This window comes from Sinocyclocheilus rhinocerous, unplaced genomic scaffold, assembly GCF_001515625.1.
Source record: "Sinocyclocheilus rhinocerous isolate Xijiao unplaced genomic scaffold, SAMN03320098_v1.1 scaffold19, whole genome shotgun sequence".
Taxonomy (NCBI): Eukaryota; Metazoa; Chordata; class Actinopteri; order Cypriniformes; family Cyprinidae; genus Sinocyclocheilus; species Sinocyclocheilus rhinocerous.
In genome coordinates, this window is record NW_015638975.1 from 4039047 (window position 1) to 4058904 (window position 19858).

General features: G+C 36.3%; 1 protein-coding gene across 1 annotated transcript in view; it reads right to left on the minus strand.

Annotated features, from left to right (window-relative positions):
• Window positions 1-13895: 13895 nt before the first annotated feature.
• The window catches only part of LOC107750588 (exocyst complex component 6B-like), a 67362-nt gene continuing 61399 nt past the window's right edge, over window positions 13896-19858 (minus strand). The window contains exon 14 of the mRNA XM_016566068.1: window positions 13896-15768. The gene's annotated coding sequence lies outside the window, so the exon portion shown is untranslated. The remainder of the gene's footprint in view (window positions 15769-19858) is intronic.

Sequence of the window (19858 nt, forward strand, 5' to 3'; positions counted from 1 at the left end):
GGGGGGCTATTAAAACATCTATCTATCTATCTATCTATCTATCTATCGTGTAAAATGAATCCCCTTGTGCTGAGTGTGTCGATGAAAGTGACCGATTCGTGCTGGTGTCATCTGTTACAGATGGTATGTGGTTTCAATTACGGTCACCTTATGATCACAATCACTCAAGGACAGTTATGTAATTGTTCTCAGCATATGAGACGACCATTGCAGAGCAGAACTCAGAGCTCCAGCTGTTTCGCTCACTCTCTTTAAGTCTGCTTCCCGAGGCGCGCAGCTGATGCGCAGGATGAGAGAGGAAGGGATGCTCGTCATATATTCTGTTTACTTGTCTGAAACCTAACAATTCTCATAATATTAGAAAGGACGCGTTTAAATGATAGTTACTGGTCTTTTCGCTTATAAGATGAATGCGATGAGTTCTCGAGCGCGTGCCTATAAGTTAAAACCATCCATTGATTTCTTCAGTCCGTTTGAAAGAGTGCGACTTCTGCAAGCTTACGCATTCTCTCCCTTATGCGTTTGCTTTTCGATCTGTTTTAAGCCAAAGTAAACCTGTCCCGAGTTTGCACTGTGAAATGCAAGGGATTTCTGTCTTTTTATGATATTTTCCTAAGACATTCTTTCGCTCACGCTGTCTGCCGCTGTCAAACTGGACGCGTCTCTCAACGTCACACTGCCGCCTAGCGGAGACAGAGGGAACTTCTCAATCTCTGATTCCAGCGCACGCTGTCATGCATCTAACATATGTACATATAACTTAACATTTTCCAACGTGGGATAGAAAAAATAAGACTGAAATATTCCCTTATTGAAAATCACATAAAAATTATTTTCATGTTACTGTATAAAAATGTATTTCTTCACACAAGCTTAAGCAATGTACTCAGAAATAAGAGGTGTACTGTTGTTCTGAACAAAATGATTTGGATCTAATACATAACTCTGATGCCTAGTTAATCAGTTTTTTTATATCGCCATTTCCCCCGGGAAACGCACAGATTTACAGCTTAGAGAGTAAGCAAGTTCACATCTTGATGAAGTCTTGTTTGATGTGAGAGAATTAGCAGTGACGCAAGGTCCTGAGGGGCCTGGAATTACCAGATTTATTCCAGAAGCCTATTAAAAGTGGATGGGTTGAAGGTGCTGGTTGATTCATGAAATGTTGCTATGGGGATTTGTAAACTGCATACAATGCACACAGCTTCCAAATTAAAGTTACTGAAAAGTCATTTCAGAGGAAGAGCAAGTTGCTACATTTTGATTAGAGTTTACAAAGAGAATCTATTTTTTATAGTTCGGCCAAAAATTAAAATTTGCTTAAAAAAAAAAAAAATTCCTTATCCTCAGGTCATCCAAGATGTGGATGAGTTTGTTTCTTCATCGGAACAGATTGGAAAAATTTTATACATCACTTTCTCACCAATGGATCCTCTGCAGTGAATGGGTGCCGTCAGAATGAGAGTTCAAACAGCTGATAAAAACATCACACAATCCACAATTAATTCACACGTCTCCAGTCCATCAATTAACGTCTTGTGAAGTGAAACGCTAGTTGTTTGTAAGAAAAAAAACTCATTAAGGCATTTTAACTATAAACCACTGATTTAGGACAAAATCTAGAATCCATAATAGTGAAAAAAATCCATCACCTCTTGTCCTCTCTCATCAAAACCAACATGTTTGTTTAGAACTGCTTTGAATTGTTTTCGCTTATAAATGGTACTCCATCTGTGCATACTTCTCTCCTGATTCAGACGAGGCAACATTTTACTGAAGAAATCAATATTATGGACAAAGGACCCACATTTTAGCCAGAAGCAACTATTTGAAGTAAAAAAATATTTTTTGTTAAGTGATGGACTGGAGTCATGTGGATTACTTGTGGATTGTTGTGATGCTTTTAACATCTGTTAATCTGACGGCACCCATTCACTGCAGAGGATCCATCGGATCTACTATTTCTTTAAAGTTTGAAACTAAACTTATCACAGTTGAGGTGTGATATACCTACAGTATAAAGTAATTGCTTTTGATTTTTAGCTTGCAATTTAAACACCAGTCCAGCTACATGAATCTGATATGACCCTGAGACCTTGTGACACAGCATTATGCCCTTGTATTGAATTATTACATAATTCAAAGTAGGCTTACATACAAACATACACACCATTGCTGAGGTTGGATCAAAGCTTTTAAATAAGACAAGCAACACTAACACCGTTTCAAACCGAGGTCACAAGAAATGAAAGAGGGGAGAGATTGCATTAATAAACACATATGGTTTATAAGGGTCTCACACACACAAACCTGTAGTAACTATATATTCTATATTATACAACTTTCACTTCCTGTTGAGGACACACTGAGGAGCATGTTCTGTGAGTGTAACATGACTCACCAGTGCTATTCAAACACAATGAATCCATTCTGAGTTGGCTCACAGTAATGAAGGAAATGACAGTGGAAATAAGGTAGTGACTAATCACCATTAGGGCCACACACACGATTAAAGGATTAATCAAACCCACAAGTTTTCAAATCATATACAAATAAAACCGTTAAAGGGAATGTTTCCACAGACACATATCCCAGAAATAATCATTAATGATCCACTTTTCCATAAAGTGATTAACGTTGCTCACGTATTTTCCCATGTAAACAAGACTTCAATTCCCAAGAAGAACAAGCTCTGATGAATCATTTGCTGTTCTTTCTTTTGAACAACTACAACTTCAGGCGCTGAGAGAAACCGAGCATTATCAGCTGTCACTGTGGCGCTCATGATTCCTTAAATTGAGTTATATATGACAGATACTAGATAGTATAGGTAGATCGTTATCTGAAAATCATCAGCATATCCCAATTCACTTTGATTACACAGACCACAGCCGGAATATAAGGGTCATCGGGAGGTCTGATGGCTTTCAGCTGCTAATCTGGTTTGCATTACAGCTAGTGGACGCAGTTTAGCCACAACAGTTTACAGTACATTACCTGATATAGAGGCTGAATCATTGTGTTTTGCCTATAAAAATCAAGCCAGGTCATTTCTAGTGTTTCCAAAGCCCATTTTAAGACCTTGTAGTATGTATAAATGTAACCAAACATAATCAAACTGTCACCCTGGAACCAATAGAACATTAGCACTGGCTTAAAGAGACCAGGTGAGTCAAGAGTGTAAGAACACCAGCAAGTTTCCCTGGTGTTGTCACTCAATTAAATCGTGTTAATCCCACTCTTTCCCTTCCATTAGTGAAAAGAGACACATGGCATCTCTCCTTTAATGGGATGGACATCATCAGAGGTCATCATCACTGACAAAGATGTACAATAAAGCACACTCTAGGCAACTGATAATGTCAGTCCAATTGTATAGTAATCTTATTATCTAGTAGTAGTCATATGATGCAATTTCAAATTTTCCTTTCTCTTTGGAGTGTTACAAGCTGTTCGTGCATAGATAAGATCCCTAAAGTTGCAAAGACTAAAGTCTCAAACCCAAAGAGATATTCTTTATAAAAGTTAAGACTCGTCCACGCCCCCCTAAAACGGCTCGTTCTAACACGCCCCCACATGTCTACTTCACGATGTGGGAAGATTACCATATACACATACCATATACACAAAGACTGTTTATATAAAGTGGGGCAGTTCCAACTTTGCAAGGACAGTCTGGCGCTTCTGACTCACAGTCTGTAAGTACGTTTTTTATATTTAAAGAATTTGCCACTGACGATTCAAACGCGAGTTTTGAGCAGTGTAGAGTAGCGCTTGTTGTTTGTCGTTTCTCCGTTCACTAATGCAGACATGGTTTTATGTTTAAGCGGCACGATACGCAACGCATAAAAAGACAGTACAAGTCATTATAATCAGTAATTATGTCCCCACTGGATGCAACAAATGCCTCGTTTGTAATGGGTTTTATTGGTTTTGTCTCGTCGTGCCGGGACACGGCATCACAATATGGTAAGGGACGTAACATTTCCGTCACACGCTTGAGGTATTCAGCCAAATCACAACGCACTGGATAGCTGGCCAATCAGAGCACACCTCGCTTTTCAGAACGATGAGCTTTGTAAAAATCAACGCGTTTCAGAAAGGCGGGGCATAGAGGAGCAACAATAATGTACATTATGTGGAAAATAATGTGTTTTTTGAACCTTAAACCACACAAACACATTGCATTACACCAAATACACAACATAATGTTCTTTTTAGCAACGTCATATGACCCCTTTAAGGGTTTCAGTAATTAAACACTGTGGTTTCCATAAAAACCGGCTCAGAGACACAAGAACTAAATTTCTGCCATTAATTCAGGCGGAGCCCCATGCGATTTTCAGCTATCTTAGCTATCTAGTTCTTCTCTGTATTTACTTGTGCTATTGATTTATGACAGGAATCATTATTTACTGTCCACTTGTGGCTATCAAACAGAAAGCACCAACAAAGAGCCTCTGACTAAAGGTTGGAATACACTACATGTATTTTGTCCAGATTTTTGCCCATATTTGCAGTCTGAGTCAGCGCTATATACAAAAAGTCAGAGCCAATCTGCAGATTTTAAGCAGTCGGAGCTGACAGATTTCAAGGAAAATCACAGTATATGATGGACACACTACAGTGTTTTAGAATCAGACTATGAGTTCATCTAGTCATATATGTTTGGTATTTTTAGCATTTTTTAAAACACAGTTTGTTTTCATTTGTCATGTATCTCTTAATAATAATTGTGCTTAGAAGGACTTGAAAGTGTGGTAGTTTGTGATCCTCACTTGTTTAGTGCATGATGCCTATTTTTTTCCTCTGTAAACATTTACAAAGTCGGCAAGTGTATGTTGACTAGTGTTTGGAGACCTGTTTCATGTAAAGTTCATGTAGTGTATTCCAGCATTAATGCATGACTCATCATATTAAAAGTCAAAAAATGGGAACAAATGAGCAAGATATTTTTGAGTGAGGCCCAGAAACAGCATTATAAATATAGCTCACCCGAAAATAAAAATACTGTCATCATTTACTCACCCTTGACATTCAAAACCCGTATGACTTTCTTTTGTCTGTGGAAAAAAACAGTTTTATTTATTTATTTATTTTTTGAAGAATGTCTTAGTCTCTATTTCAGAAATGTGGTCCATACAACTTGTGCTCTATATTTCAAACTTTAACATGCCACTAGAGTTGAATATCATCAGTAAATAACACCTTGGCCTTTGCACAACTTTATTGTATTGCTTAAGAAGACTTGGAATATGGTGCATTACATATATGACACTTTTAATAGCATTGTCAAAGAATTGTACATTTAAAGATCCTGCATGTATAGCTGTGTAGAGCCTGTCACAATTAATCAGTGAACTTGGTAAAGAGGTTAATGACTTATTTTGGTGTCCTAGTGTCCACTGAATAAACACAATTATGCACAAAAGCCAGATTTGAAGACACATGGACCCAGAATTCTATGCAACATAACAGGAACAGCACATACATGTAGAAAACCAAAACTCACTATAAAACCTACTGGAACATGTTTGTAACACAAATGCAGCATCTCAAGTCACAAGCACAGTTCAAAAGGACATGTGTGGCCCACACTAACTCAAAACCAAGGTTGCCTCTAGGTCCATCTGGGGTCGATTCAACAACAAGATGCAGAAAGTGTGTTTCACATTAACACTGTCAAATTGTTTCTCATGTCCTCTTGTCACCCTGAGCCTGTTTTGGGGATATTGAATTACTTTGTTCTTTGCCTCCTAATAGGAATATTTGAATGTAAATGTATCATTTGAGGCTAGCTTGTTTGGTAGTTTACTTTGGGAGTACCTGGTTTACACAAAAATATAAATCTTATGTAAATCTTAAAGGGGTCATATGATGCTGCTAAAAAAGAACATTATTTTGTGTATTTGGTGTAATGAAATGTGTTTATGCGGTTTAAAGTTAAAAAAACACATTATTTTCCACATACTGTACATTATTGTTTCTCCTCTATGCCCCGCCTTTTTGGTGGTGGATCTGAAAGAGGCTCAAATGGAAATTGGGAAAATGTTTAAATATGTAAAATACTGTCAAACACAAAGATTCCAAAATAGGATGTGGGGTCAGGGTGAAATCTGTCCATACGTTTTTGCCCAATTTATTGTTTTTGTTTATTTTGTCTCTTATCTGAGATCAAATCTAAAAAAAAAAAACAGTGTATGGCATTATTTTCGGTTTAGGATCCAGTGTGGCAGGAAGTCAGGTACACTTTACTCACTGTGCCAGCTTCTGGGAGTTTCCAGGCAGAAGCAGAAAACCCAGGAGTAGAGCTGCAATGATTCAGCAGGTGAAAGAATGGAAAGACAAGGTCAAATGAGGTGGGAGAGACAGGCAAATGAAAACAGGTGAGTGTGTCATAGGCATACATGAGAAAGAGAAATTTACTGTAAAAAACTGGCAGCTGAGTTTACCAGAAATTCACAGTAGCCTATTACAAGATGGCATAGTGGTGCCTGTTTTAAAACTTATAACTGTATATTTAAGTGATATAATGATAACATTCCAAGCTACTTGGACAAAAAAAAAATCACATTTTTACCTTTAAATATATCGATTACCATCATAATAATACAGGGGGCACAACAGAAAATCAAATGATGGATCAGAGTTCATAAAACATGTCCATATATATACTGTAGACGTGCAGAGTCATACACACAACAACAAAGCAGCATCAGGGAAACAAACACAATGCTAAAATGATGCATTAAATATGAACTAATTAAAAGAAAATGTAACGTAAAACATCCTAATGTGCATTACTGATGACAAAAATAAGAATAAACAAAACATACCATATACATAATGATACGTTATGCGTCACTTCTGTGAATGTTCTTTAAAATTTTTTTTTTTTAATTATATGGTAATTCATAGTGTTCATTTGCAAAAACAGTATTTTAGTAATTTACAGTAGAATTCCATGCAATGCAACATTACAATATTTACAAATTTTCATGTGCTAAGATAACAAAGTTAACCAATAATACCATTTTACAGTGTTTTTTCTGGGAGAGTGATGATAATTTTTTTTTTTAAGTGGAAAAACTACAAATAAATCAATTCAATTTCAAATTGAAAGAGAAACTTATAAATAACAAAAAATGTTTCTCATGCTGGTTACAATAGTTACAGGTTCATTTTCATTTCTTTTAAATTTTTTTTTTTTAATTATATGGAAATTCTTGGTGTTCATTTGCAAAAACAGTATTTTAGTAATTTACAGTAGAATTCCATTCCAAAACAAATTTTCATGTGCTAAGATAACAAAGTTAACCAATAATACCATTTTACAGTGTTTTTTCTGGGAGAGTGATGATAATTTTTTTTTTTAAGTGGAAAAACTACAAATAAATCAATTCAATTTCAAATTGAAAGAGAAACTTATAAATAACAAAAAATGTTTCTCATGCTGGTTACAATAGTTACAGGTTCATTTTCATAAAGAAAATGAGTGAAAAATCAAATATCAACTGGGTAATTTGAGCAGGATAAACAGACCTAAAAGTTATTGAAAATCGTTTGACTATTGATTACCAGCAGCTGGCTATTTCAACAAGTAAAACTAAAAAGACTAACACTAGAGAACAATCCACAATACCTGCTAAACTTGAAAACTTTACCTTGAGAACTATAATCTATAGTTTATAATTTACCTATAAAAACCTCAGTAAAGTGTGAGACGATTTGTATTAGTATGTTTTCTCAAAGGGGAAAACCCTGCTCTGGATTGTTAAAAATATGTCTGTTCCTTCCTGGTAAATGAGAATTACACACTGATATTAACAAATTATTGACAACTTTATGTGGCAAAATCCAGAAATTCTGCGCATCTCCTCACTTTGGGAAAGCAAGAACATTTGTGACCTGCTACTCAACGACAGACATATTCCTGTACCTCAAAACAGATGGAGAAGAGAAGAAACAGATGAGGGACAAAGGATTATATTCTTGTGAATCCCCTTCAGTTTTGCTGTAAGAATGTGAGTTTAAATAAAACGATATCTAAGACAGGAACAAATGACCTAAAATCCTTCTCAGGTTTTATGCTTATCAAATTAGTATTAGTAGTTTAGTATTATAGAAATTATTATTATAACTACTTATGTAATATGTCCAATTATAAAAGCCAACAAAAAATTAATAAAATAATAACTAATAGCTGAATAATGACACAAGTAAATATTTAATATTGTCAGAACACAACATGTTTGAAACATGTTTCGTCATTGTTTGCTTCTCTTAATTTAGCCAGCATATGCTCTTGTTTTGTTCCCTGCCCTGCAAACATCTGTGAGTGAAACCGAAAGACCGTAACTGAAGTGACTCTGAAGTGGGCAAACATATGGAGAGCACAATTCCACAGAAGAGTCAATGCCTCAGAAGATGAACAACACACACGCTCAGTGACTCAATATCTCACACTTATTTTTAGACGCACAACACTAAACCGAATGTCCCTCTGAAAATCAGAGAGAAATGTTGCTGCAATGATGTTCCAGGATCAACAAGGATGCTGGTCCAGAAACATGTCCTATTTGGGCAAATCGATTCAAACTGTTTACACCAACTGAGGTCATATTATGAACCAATGAGAACAATTCTGCTCTCGAAAGCAATCATCTGTATATCTCCCAGACCTTCTCCTGTAGCTCCAACCCTAATAACACAGCTGAACCTGAGCTGATCAAGGTCTTCATACTCACTAGAAACTTCCAGCCAAGTGTGTTGGAGCTACAAGATGTTGGACCGCTAGAAGGAGACTTGAGATCCAACCATGATACACTGTTTTTGTAATAATTGTTTATTATGATTTAACTGAACTGTTTTCTATTTGAATACATTTTAAAATGTAATTTACTCCTGTGATGGCAAAAAGCTGAACATTCAGACATGTTTTATTATGATCAGTGTTGAAAACTATTTTTTAGGATTCTATGAAGAACATGTGAGTAATTTTGGTAAAAATAGCAGTTTAAAGAGGAAAAAATGAGCCCTTTTTTGACATACCCTTCAGCTTTGGCATGAAATCTCTGAATCGAAATTGTTGTTGAAACCCTAAATCGCATTTTTTTTCTTGAAGAGCAGAGGTTTTGATTTCAGGTCAAGCGTCTAAAATAGAGATATCAGCATTTGGACAGTAACAGGACCCAAAAGAATCTGACAACCAAGGGAGTCCAAATCTAATCTAACCGAAATTCCTAGCAACTACATTCCAAAGCAGTCGTTCAATCCCAATTTTGTCTAAAAGAGGGAAGAATCAAAATGCCAGGTCCTTTGTCTCTAGCATCAGCTGTAATGGATAATGTGTGGTTTAGGTTTTCCAGTACATTTTTATTATAGTCAGAAACAGGTTCCTCGTTTACCCCCTGCTTTATGTCCTAAAAGTCACTCATGTTGGAAAACAACTGTTAAACGTGACAAGAGATGTTTTTGAAGGTAATGAGTGTTACTCAATAAAATACAGAGGCGTGACATTGCAAAAATGAAAAGAGCAAGCATCTTGATGCCTGGAGTGCTGGCCATATGTGAAGATGCTGGAGAACAGAGCCTTCAAAGTAACTGTAGACTTTTGATTCGCAGAATCTTAAAACAAATTGGTTTGGTCAAAAAGTTGATGCTAAAGCAATTCAAAGTAGACAAGGTATTACTTATGGCCATATTGTAGATGACTGATGGAGATTTACCACACAAAGTGTGTTAACTCAGAGGAAAGCATGGAGTGATTGAGCGGCTAGGTGGATGGAGATGGATGGCTCAATGATAACCCCCACTACCCACTGGCTTTGTGGGGGCCAGTGCTATTAGCATGTCCATGTAACAATAAATCGCCAATCCCACACACACACAAATTCACGCACACCCTCGGTGCTTCACAGCAATGATAGATGGGCCCCTTCAGCCCTGTGTAGGAACAGGGGTGTGTGTCGCTGTCAGTGTTCAAATTAAACCCGAACCCCACCCAGAATCCCTCCCAAACACCTTGACTGAAGGGGAGGACACACAGAGAGCGCACAGAGGAAGCCAGAATTTTGTTTCTGTAACCTTTGACTCCCAGAGCCCATCAATAACCTCCCAGCAGCACTGAGAGAGGGAGGGTGGGCTGCCATCCATCTTCATTGGAGGAGAGGAGAACGTGCGCTCGCTGTCTCTCCTCTCTTCCCCTATCACTCCATCTTCTCCCACACGCTCACTTCACTTTCACTCACAACCTTTTGTCTTGTCAGTTCTCTCTCCTTTAACGTTCAGGTTGTCTCCTGTGAATCTCGATGTTGATGTACAGGAAATCAGATATACAAATTGGCCGAGTTGAGATTTTCACCTCAACTAAAATAAACCGAACCAACTAGAAATGACAGTGAAACCAATTTATGCTTCTAAAATGTTTTTAGAACAACAGAGCACTGAAAACTATGAAAAATTAGGTTTATATTTATTTAGGTTGTTGAAAGAAGTATTTTGTACTTACCAAGGAAACAGTACACTTGTGAAATATTATTGCAATTTAAATTACAATATTCAAATAGAAAACCATTAATACAGTTTATTGTAATATACTCCTGTGATGGCAATGCCAAACTTTCAGCAGCCATTATTCCAGACTGCATTCAAATATGGCGATTTGAACTTTTCTTATCATTTCTTATGAGTTAAAAACAGTTGTGCTGCTTATTATTTTGTGGAACCTATGATACATTTTTTTTTTCAAGGATTCTTTCATGAAAAAAAAGTTCAAAAGGACAACTTTTTTTGAAATAGAAATTTTTGTAACATTGTAAAAGTCTTTATGTTTGATTTAATTTAACACATCATTGCTTAATAAAAGTATTATAACATTTTGACATAATATTTTTAATCATGTTTTTCTCGGGTCTTACACTAAAACCAGGGGAACAGGCAACAATAGGATTTGATGTACATAAACCACTTACATTTCCCTAATTAAAGTTAAGGAGCTTATTTGACACATTGCGGACTTATTACACATGATCAGTTTAATAATCAGTCTTATTTGTACACTGGGGTTCATCCATCTCAATGCAAAAAGAAGTATGCTGTCAACATCAAATACAGCTTTGATCAGTTTGCCAAGTGATTGTTGGTCACTGTCCTGGTACTGAACAGATAAACTGCGGCACAGAGAGAAAGAGACAGACTGAGATTAGTTCACGGATCACCATATTTCCATAATCAGTCAGATATGAAGCCGTGGCAGACACTATGCAAACATCAAGCCACTGTTCTTCCCTCTTCGGCGTTTTCATTTGACCAATTTGCAAACACACTCACAGATTTAAACAATAACTTATATAAAGGCATATAAACATGCAGGTTTTTTTTTTAACTCTCTTCCGTAAGAGACAAAGATCAATGGGTGACATGCTATCAGCCCTCGCCATCGCTGGCAACCTGCTTTTATGTTTCATTTATTTTTTTCTTCCTTTTCTGTTCTGGGCAAATGTTTATTCTACGCTCCCCTGCACGCTATGTTGTCTCTCTGGATATTGAGACAGTAGTGAGACGGCAGTGACCTCACCTGACCTCTGCTGCTCCAGACACACAAAACAAGGCCACTTTTACTAGATACATTCAATGTCTTTCCTAATGGAGGAGTTAGTAAAACAAACATTTCTAAAGTGAATTCATTATCAGATATCAAAAATACTGAATTACAATGCACCTCCATTCATCTTGGGTTGTTTTAACATTTTGACCATATTCTAAGGCAATACTGATCTAAACACAAGGTCTGCCTCAAGAAATGTTTGTACACCTAACAGACACAAGCATATACAGTATGATATTCCCATACGTTGCTAATAGAAAAGATCTACTGGATCTCTTAATATGTCCGGATAAAAAAAGTTGGGAGTAATTTACTGAAATTGCTCTCTAATTATGTGCAACAGATTTACTTAATGGGAATTTTCTACTTTACAAAAAATAAGCAAAAAAAAAAAAAAACTGTTTTTTTCAGCATCTGAATATAGTTATATAGTGCTAACAACTTGGAATTATGCAGTTGCATGATTAAATACACATGTAGTTCATTAGTATTTCCCAGTACTTACATAAAAATTAAAAATTTGATATAAAAAATAGTCATAATAATTTGCCAATTATTCCTTAATTATTCCCTAAATGTGCATGCAGAAGAGCATGATCTGCAATGAAGACATTTTCTCTAAATAATACATTATTTATCGGTTTCATCCTGATGTGTTTTTGTAGCTCAACCCGGGCGATCGCAACATCTGTTGAAGCAAGAGATACATCTGTTTCTGGCAGATCATCCGTCTTCTTCTTTGTAATGGCCCATTTGAGGACACAGGACAATCTTTTTGTTCTGCTAAAAACAACATGCAAATGTGAAGCCTGATCTTGATCACATCTTCTCTGTCATCTCTTTCCTTCTCTCTAACACACGCACAAAACTCAAATCTTTAACCAAACATTGCTGTTGGGGTATATGTAACAATGTAAAAGTATTTACTGTGATGAAGTTAATGTGTCCCTGTTGAAAAAAAAAAATCTTACTGTCCCCTCAACTTTTTTGAATGGAGGTATATGTACCGTATTTTTGTACCATATGTGTGGTATTTTAGGTCAGGCTTAAAATGCGATGCGATAGGAGGTCCACGCTCCTTTTCTCTATCCTTTGAGCGGTCCTTAGCTTGAAAAGGGTTAAATAACAGAATCAATCAATGAATGGATGTGAAGTCACCGTTATCCGTGAACAACCAGCATGAAATTACAGCCAATTGAAGGGTTATAGAAAACTTTCCAAGAGGACTGCATCACCAAATTCCCTCACCATGGGTTATATGACAGAAGTATAAATCATTCAAACAAGTCCTTTATCTTGGACCGTAAGAAGAAACAATTAATCTTCAGTTTTACATTTGGCTCAACAGGGCCGTAACTGCCAGAACTTCCGAACTCCGCCATCGGTCCCGGGGCGCTGAGACGGGCAGTAGGAGGCAGGATTCATCATCCGGTTATAAGCTGGCACTGCTCGGTTCCTGAACCCCAACAAAAAGCCTGTCGCGCTCAAGTGAGCCCCAAAAGATTTGTTTTGCCCGACTCGCTCAAAACATGTGGGGGATCAACAGACCCGGAGGGCCACGGTGTCTCGTCTGAGAGGATGAAGGAAAATGTGTTTGTGGTGTGGTCACAGTTCAGTAACGTTCTCCACACAGACATAAATGGTGGTGGCAGGGGGCATCTCTCACTGCATGATGGGACAGTGATCGCACAAAATTGGATAAGGCAGGTTTTGTGCCACAATGAAAAGGCGGAAGATGGAGTAAGATAGAGTGGGAGGAAAGGAAAGAGGAAAGAGTTGTGTACATCAAGCAGTTCTAGGTCATCTGAGGTCTCATCAAAAAGTCATGGACCACCATAATGCTCCACTGCACTGCTTTCATATCAACATTTTGAGGCTATCAGAGCCACTGACCTGTGGTTAGTGCACATCTGGACAAGTGTTATTAACAACTTAACCTTTTAAAAAAAATTGTTAATTGAAATAAAGCTGACAAAGTCAAATTAAATATTAAATGAAATGCTACCTTGGCGAAAAAAGTGGAATAAAATAAGTTGAAGTAATAAATTCACTAAAATTGAAACAGGTGTCAATTAAAGCTAAACAGAAATAAAAATGTTAAAAAATAATGTCAAAATCACATAGAAATACTAAAAATTATAATAAAATAAAAAACTCTTTTAAAATATTAATACTATAATGGCATATAAATAATTTAAAAAAACCTCTCATGACCCTGTTCCCAAACTGAAAGTAAAATGCCATTAAAATTACAATTCAGATGCAAAATAAAAAAACACATTCTTGATTTATTACTTATTTGTTGGCATTTGCTGAATTTATTAGTATTGTAATATTCATTAGTGGTTTAATATAACAATCTGTACAGTGCGTCTCTCTGGAGTCAGTACTGTTCTCTACAATCAGAGCTGTCTGCTAAGGCTGAATGTTCTCATGCACGCTCGCGTTCACCCACCAGCACATGTCCATTCCCTGGTCATACGTCCAAGACCAGGTGCTGTGCGGGGGGAAAAAACACACACACAATCAATGATAGGCATGGAAAAAATTCAAGGCACAGACAGAAAGAGCTGAATCCAGAAGACAGCTCAAAATAATTTGACATGGCGCTCGTTCTGTCCCTAAAAATGAAGAATTCCATTTATCATTTAATGGTTTCGCATCCATTGTAAGGGACAGGCTTCAAACACACATCTTTTGTGTCAGTAAAATTGGAAATGAAAGAAAAAGCAAACTCCCTTTAAACACAACAATCTCTGCTAGCTAAAACTCTCGGGTCAATTTGAAAAGAAAAACGTAATATTGCACCCTCATTCCTATCAGAGTAAATATCAAAGTTATGGGAAGACGACACTGTTTAAATACTAAAAGCAATTTATATTAGGTTTTAATGTACATCGGTGTAAATAAGCTGACATTAGCCTGCTCTGGTATGTTCCCCTACCTTACACATCTTCAGTCAGTTTTGGCATTGAATGCTGGCTGATATATTTGCAATTAATGAATACAAGAGACAAAAGCCTCTATTCTGCATATCTGAAGTCTAGTCAAAAAACGCCAAACCTTAATCTTAACCTGGTCATTTTCAAGACAATAGTAAACTAATCCTCTCCAAAACTGCCACACAGCTGTGGTTCTTTAAGGTATTAAGCTATAATCCATGTCTTTGCTGTAACAGACTAAAGCTGAAGTATGTCTAGTATACAATTACTACACATGAAAGATTTAACAAGGGCAGTAACTAGATTCCCTGTATTGAGAACTTCCCTCATTATAATCAGCACTCAAATGAACCCTAGACCCATCTGTGAGAATATTCATTTACATTCTCACACATATTAAAATGATAGTTCATCCAAAATGATAATTCTGTCATCATTTATCCACATATGCTCCAAACCTGTATGACTTTTTCTAATAGTTTTGGCTATCACTGACTTCCAAAACAATAATTACACTTACAATAATATTATCTTTTGTGTTCCACAGAAGATAGAAAGGTTTGGAAAGAAGGGAGGGTGAGTAAATGATCAATTTTAGGGGAACTATCCCTTTAAATTTGATCTGTTAGACATTATGACAGCAATATTCAAGTCTAGTTAGTGTTCCAATTTCCTTTAACTTTGCAGCAACTGAAGTGATATCCACAATACAGTGTAACTATAGTTGTCAAATTCAAAAATGAGATAATACTTTAGAACTACTGTAAAGGCAATTCAAATTGCGTGACAGGAGAACAGTGCTTTTGTAAGACGCTCAATACAAGACAATAAAAGGCAACCAAAACCTGTTTTAAAGAGCAAAATGTGATTTGGTGTCCTTGATGTGTTCAGGTAGTCACATAGGAAGACACAGGCACGGGATGGTTTAGCAGGTGCGCCTTTCAGAGGTGCGTTTATATGTGCATGTTAGTGCAAGTGTCTGTGTGGGAATAGAACAATACGTCCAACTAATGGAGGTGTGCAAGCGCAGTCCACACAGTCTGGTGGCAACTCATCAGGAAGTGGGGCTGTGTGCTGATGCGATGGCTTTCTCAGGCCTGGTTGGTGGCGATGAGATTTCTCAGCTGTTTGACAACGGTGTCTATGAGCTTCTGCTTGTCCCGTTCGTTTTTACGGAACTGAGCAAACATGTTGTTCTTGCGGCTGGTGTCCTTCATCCTGCACACAATGAATGAAGCATAAGAGATCATTAGATTGCAAAAATAGGAAAAAATGGATTGGTTTCTTCCACTTGGACACTCTTGTATCCTCAGAATTAAATGCTCGTAACAGTAAATCAGAACAAAGAGAGACCAAACAGAGAAAGCCTAACCAATCCAAGTTCGTCATTCATATGACCTGAGATGAATATGAAACAAGAGGGCCACTTAACCTAACATCATGTCGGTCACAGGGTGCTGCACCACTAACGAGCTCGAGGAAGGGCACAGAGTTTCACTGTGTGGTTAAGAAAGGCGCTCCATATGGTGTTCCATGCAGGAGCCTTGGAGCAGTCCTGCATGGAGATTCTAATGAGCCTGCTCACTTTCCTGCCACTTGTGCCAAACGCTTCTTCTCAGTAGCCTGGAGATCACTGAGCCAATGCCTGCACATTCCTCTCATTTGCAACCAGACAAATCCTGGCCAAGCTCTCGGAGTTTGACAAAATACTGAAGTGACCCATCATCATTAAGGAAAGAAAAAAAAACACATTCTATTCTGCATAGTCTGTAGTCCTCAGCCTGAAAATTGCAAGGGGGCAAATTATGGAAAATAGTATTTTCCTTGCTCATTTCAAACTGAAAACTGGCAACATTTTTAAGCTAATAGTCAACAAAAACACTTTCAATTCAAAAGTATGGGGTCGTTAAGGTTTTTTTTAACGATTCTGAAAGAAGTGTCTTATAATCACCAAGGCTGCATTTATTTGATCACAGTAAAATGGTAATATTGCAAAATATTATTACTTGTTTTAATACATTTTAAAATGTAATTTATTTGTGGTGGCAAACCTGAATTTTCTGCAGCCATTACTCCAGTCTTCAGTGTTCCGAAATCTATATAATATACTGATTTAGTGCTCGAAAAACATTCCTTATTATTAATGTTGAAAACAGTCATGCTGCTTAATATTTTTGTGGAGTCCAAGATACTTTTTTCAGAATTCTTACATGAATAGAAATTTGAAGAGAACAGAACTTATATATAAATCTTTTGTAAAAGAAATCTTTCTTAAATCTTATTTAACATTGTCTTACTGTCACTTTTGAACAAATTAATGTGACCTTCCTGAATACAAGTATTAATTTCCTTTAAAAAAAAACTTTCTGATCCTAAAATTTTGAAAAGCAGTATTCATAATGTATATAATTTTTAAAAGTGCAGAAGCAAAAAAAAAAAAAAAGCCTGTTTAGGGTCAGACAGTAGGTAGAACGGGGCAAACCTTAACCTTTTTGCAAGAAACCATTTAATTAACATTCACAAACTTCAAGGAAACCATAAAATACTACAAAGTCTAGAATAAGGGCGTTATAAATACAGAATTCAAGTTACAAATATTGTTGAAGAGAGAGTCGATCTGTTACTGAAGCAATTTCAAAAATCACCACAGGACCAAATCCACTCGCTCTACTTCTGTCAACTCGTCCTGTGAGTCTTGTTCGCTAAAAGTATTAGGCAAGATAGCCATCACCACGGATGCATGACTGTATTGCCATAGTGAAATGCATCACTGCTTTATTACAGAGAGCCATCTGTGATTACCATGGTGATAAGAACCACCACCGCCTAGTGCGGAATTCTTGCTTTGTTGAGCAGGAGAGTTTGCGACTCGCTTCTGGAGTTCAACAAACAAGAGTGGAGATTGAGGAAGACAGAGTTTTAGAGAAATGACGCTCAACTGGTTCTGCTTCAGGCAAGGATTTTACATTGGAGATTAGCTACCGACCCGACACAAGCAAAAATGTTCACTGTAAACTAAAATTATTAACATGGCACAGACCTGTCTTTATAGTTTGAGTGTTTGGGTTTAAAATGTTTCTTGAATTTTGATGGTTTAATGCTCTTGGTTGGCGATAATTCACTGCACAAAAACATACTGTGGTCGGCACAAACCATGTTTATTCTCACTGTAAGTGAACCCGTATTTTCTTCTACCTTGTGTAGATGAGTACACTGGCCTAATGTGGATAGATGCTCTGGGGAACTAGGAGTGCCACTTAAAAATAAAAAAGCAAGCAATTATCAGTATATTAATGTAATGTATTCACTTTTAAAAAAAGACAAATAAACTGACACTCACAAGTCATTAATTTTCATGTTAAAAATAATAAAAGTAGTAAAAATAAAATGGATCAATCATCTTAAATGCAACAATTAAACTGCATTTATTAAGCATTTACAAAACCATAGTCTGTGTCCCTCACGTCCAAGTTAAAGTGCATTTTTACATCCCTGGCAACATGTACATATACAACTGAAAATGCTTACTATGACTGACATAAGTTTGGTGCATTTCTATACTATATTTTTCTTATTCTACATTTTTCTTGTTCTTAATGTTAGAAAATTGTACATTCAACAAGTACCAGTGAAATATTGGATATCCCTGCAATGAGGTATGACACACAACCACATCACTGCTGGTCCACTTCTTCAGTTGGGATGCTTACTCCACTTAGAAACAATCAAGATTTTACTGGATTGAGTTTTTTAAAACAAATTAAAACTCATATTCTTACATTTAATCTTCATTTCCCCCTCTAAGCAACTAAAAAGCCTTGTCTTTTCAAGTACACTCCAATAAAGGAAAGCTTTTCTCCTCAACGAGCCAGTTGTGCTCTGATTCCAGATACACACACACGCGCATACTGTATTCATGATCAGTGGTGTGCTAACCCTCGCCAGGCTAAATAATACAGATCACTTTCACCGAGACAGAGGGGCAAGAGGGTAAGGCTGAGGTAAGTGCAGCACAAATGGGATCAGGCGAGTGTGTGTGGTTGTGTAATGCCAATCCACTGCTGCTTTATATCACAGATACAAGAGGACAGCCAAAAGAGGGAAGGAGGGAGGGAAAGAAAAAGAGAGTGACAGAGGAAAGCTGAAGTGATCGAGGTCACGAGTCTAGCAAATACACACATAAACAACATTGAGGAATGCATGCATCCTGCAAACACAAGGCGTTTTAATGACAGCATGCAAAACACTGACATTAACACTCACGCTTGTATATAATGTACAGTAAAAGTCAAAATGTCATCCAAACCTTAACAAACATAACATACACTGAACATGTGAGTGAAAATAAAAAAAATAAAAAAAGAAAATTCCAGGTATTATTTCACTCCAAAATACAGAAAAACAGAGATGTAAATAATATTATATTATTATTTGTGTGTGTGTGTTTTTATGTATTGTGCGTTTATACATACATACATACACAAACATAATGATTGATAAATAAGTTATCATTAATATATACTGGGCAAAGATTTTTTAATTGAATTTTTGAAAAAATGATTTTTTTTTTATGTAAAGTACATTATTCAAGTACATTGCAATTGTAAGTATCAGTATTGTTATATTATCATCATGGTAGCATTATTGTACTTAATTCTGTAGTATACAGTAAATATGGTTTCAATATTTTACATTATATTTAAAAACTAGATCACTGTATCTGGATAGAAAGTTTTTCATTACTGTATTACAAAAGTGAGATTTTTTTTGAGTTATAATAATGGAAATCTAGGTATAAATTATGCTTTACTGTCATGAAAATAATGTCACAATACTAAAATCTTTAAAAGGGTTCATTTTCTACTAGGGCTGTCAAATCGATTATTCGTGATTAATTGAAACCAAAATAAAAGTTTGTGTACATAATATGTGTGTACTGTATATATTTATTAGAGCTGTCAGTTTAACGCGTTAATTAATTAGTTATGAAAAAATAATGTGATTAAAATATTTTAACGCAGTTAGCAACAACTCCATAAATGCAGTTATGCCCTAAAATTCAAGATATTGGTGCAAAAAATGCCCCTGTATGTGTTTTTTTCTCATATTTATATCAAACGATAAGCGATACCAGCAGCGAGAGCAATATCAAACGAGTGCTGTTTATGTTCGAATACCACGAGTTTAAATGTGATTTTATACAACAGTTCTGTAAATAAAAAGTTGATATTGCATTATATTTTAAAAACATTATGTATTTTTTTAAACACAATATTATGCACAATTTTATATATATATATATATATAT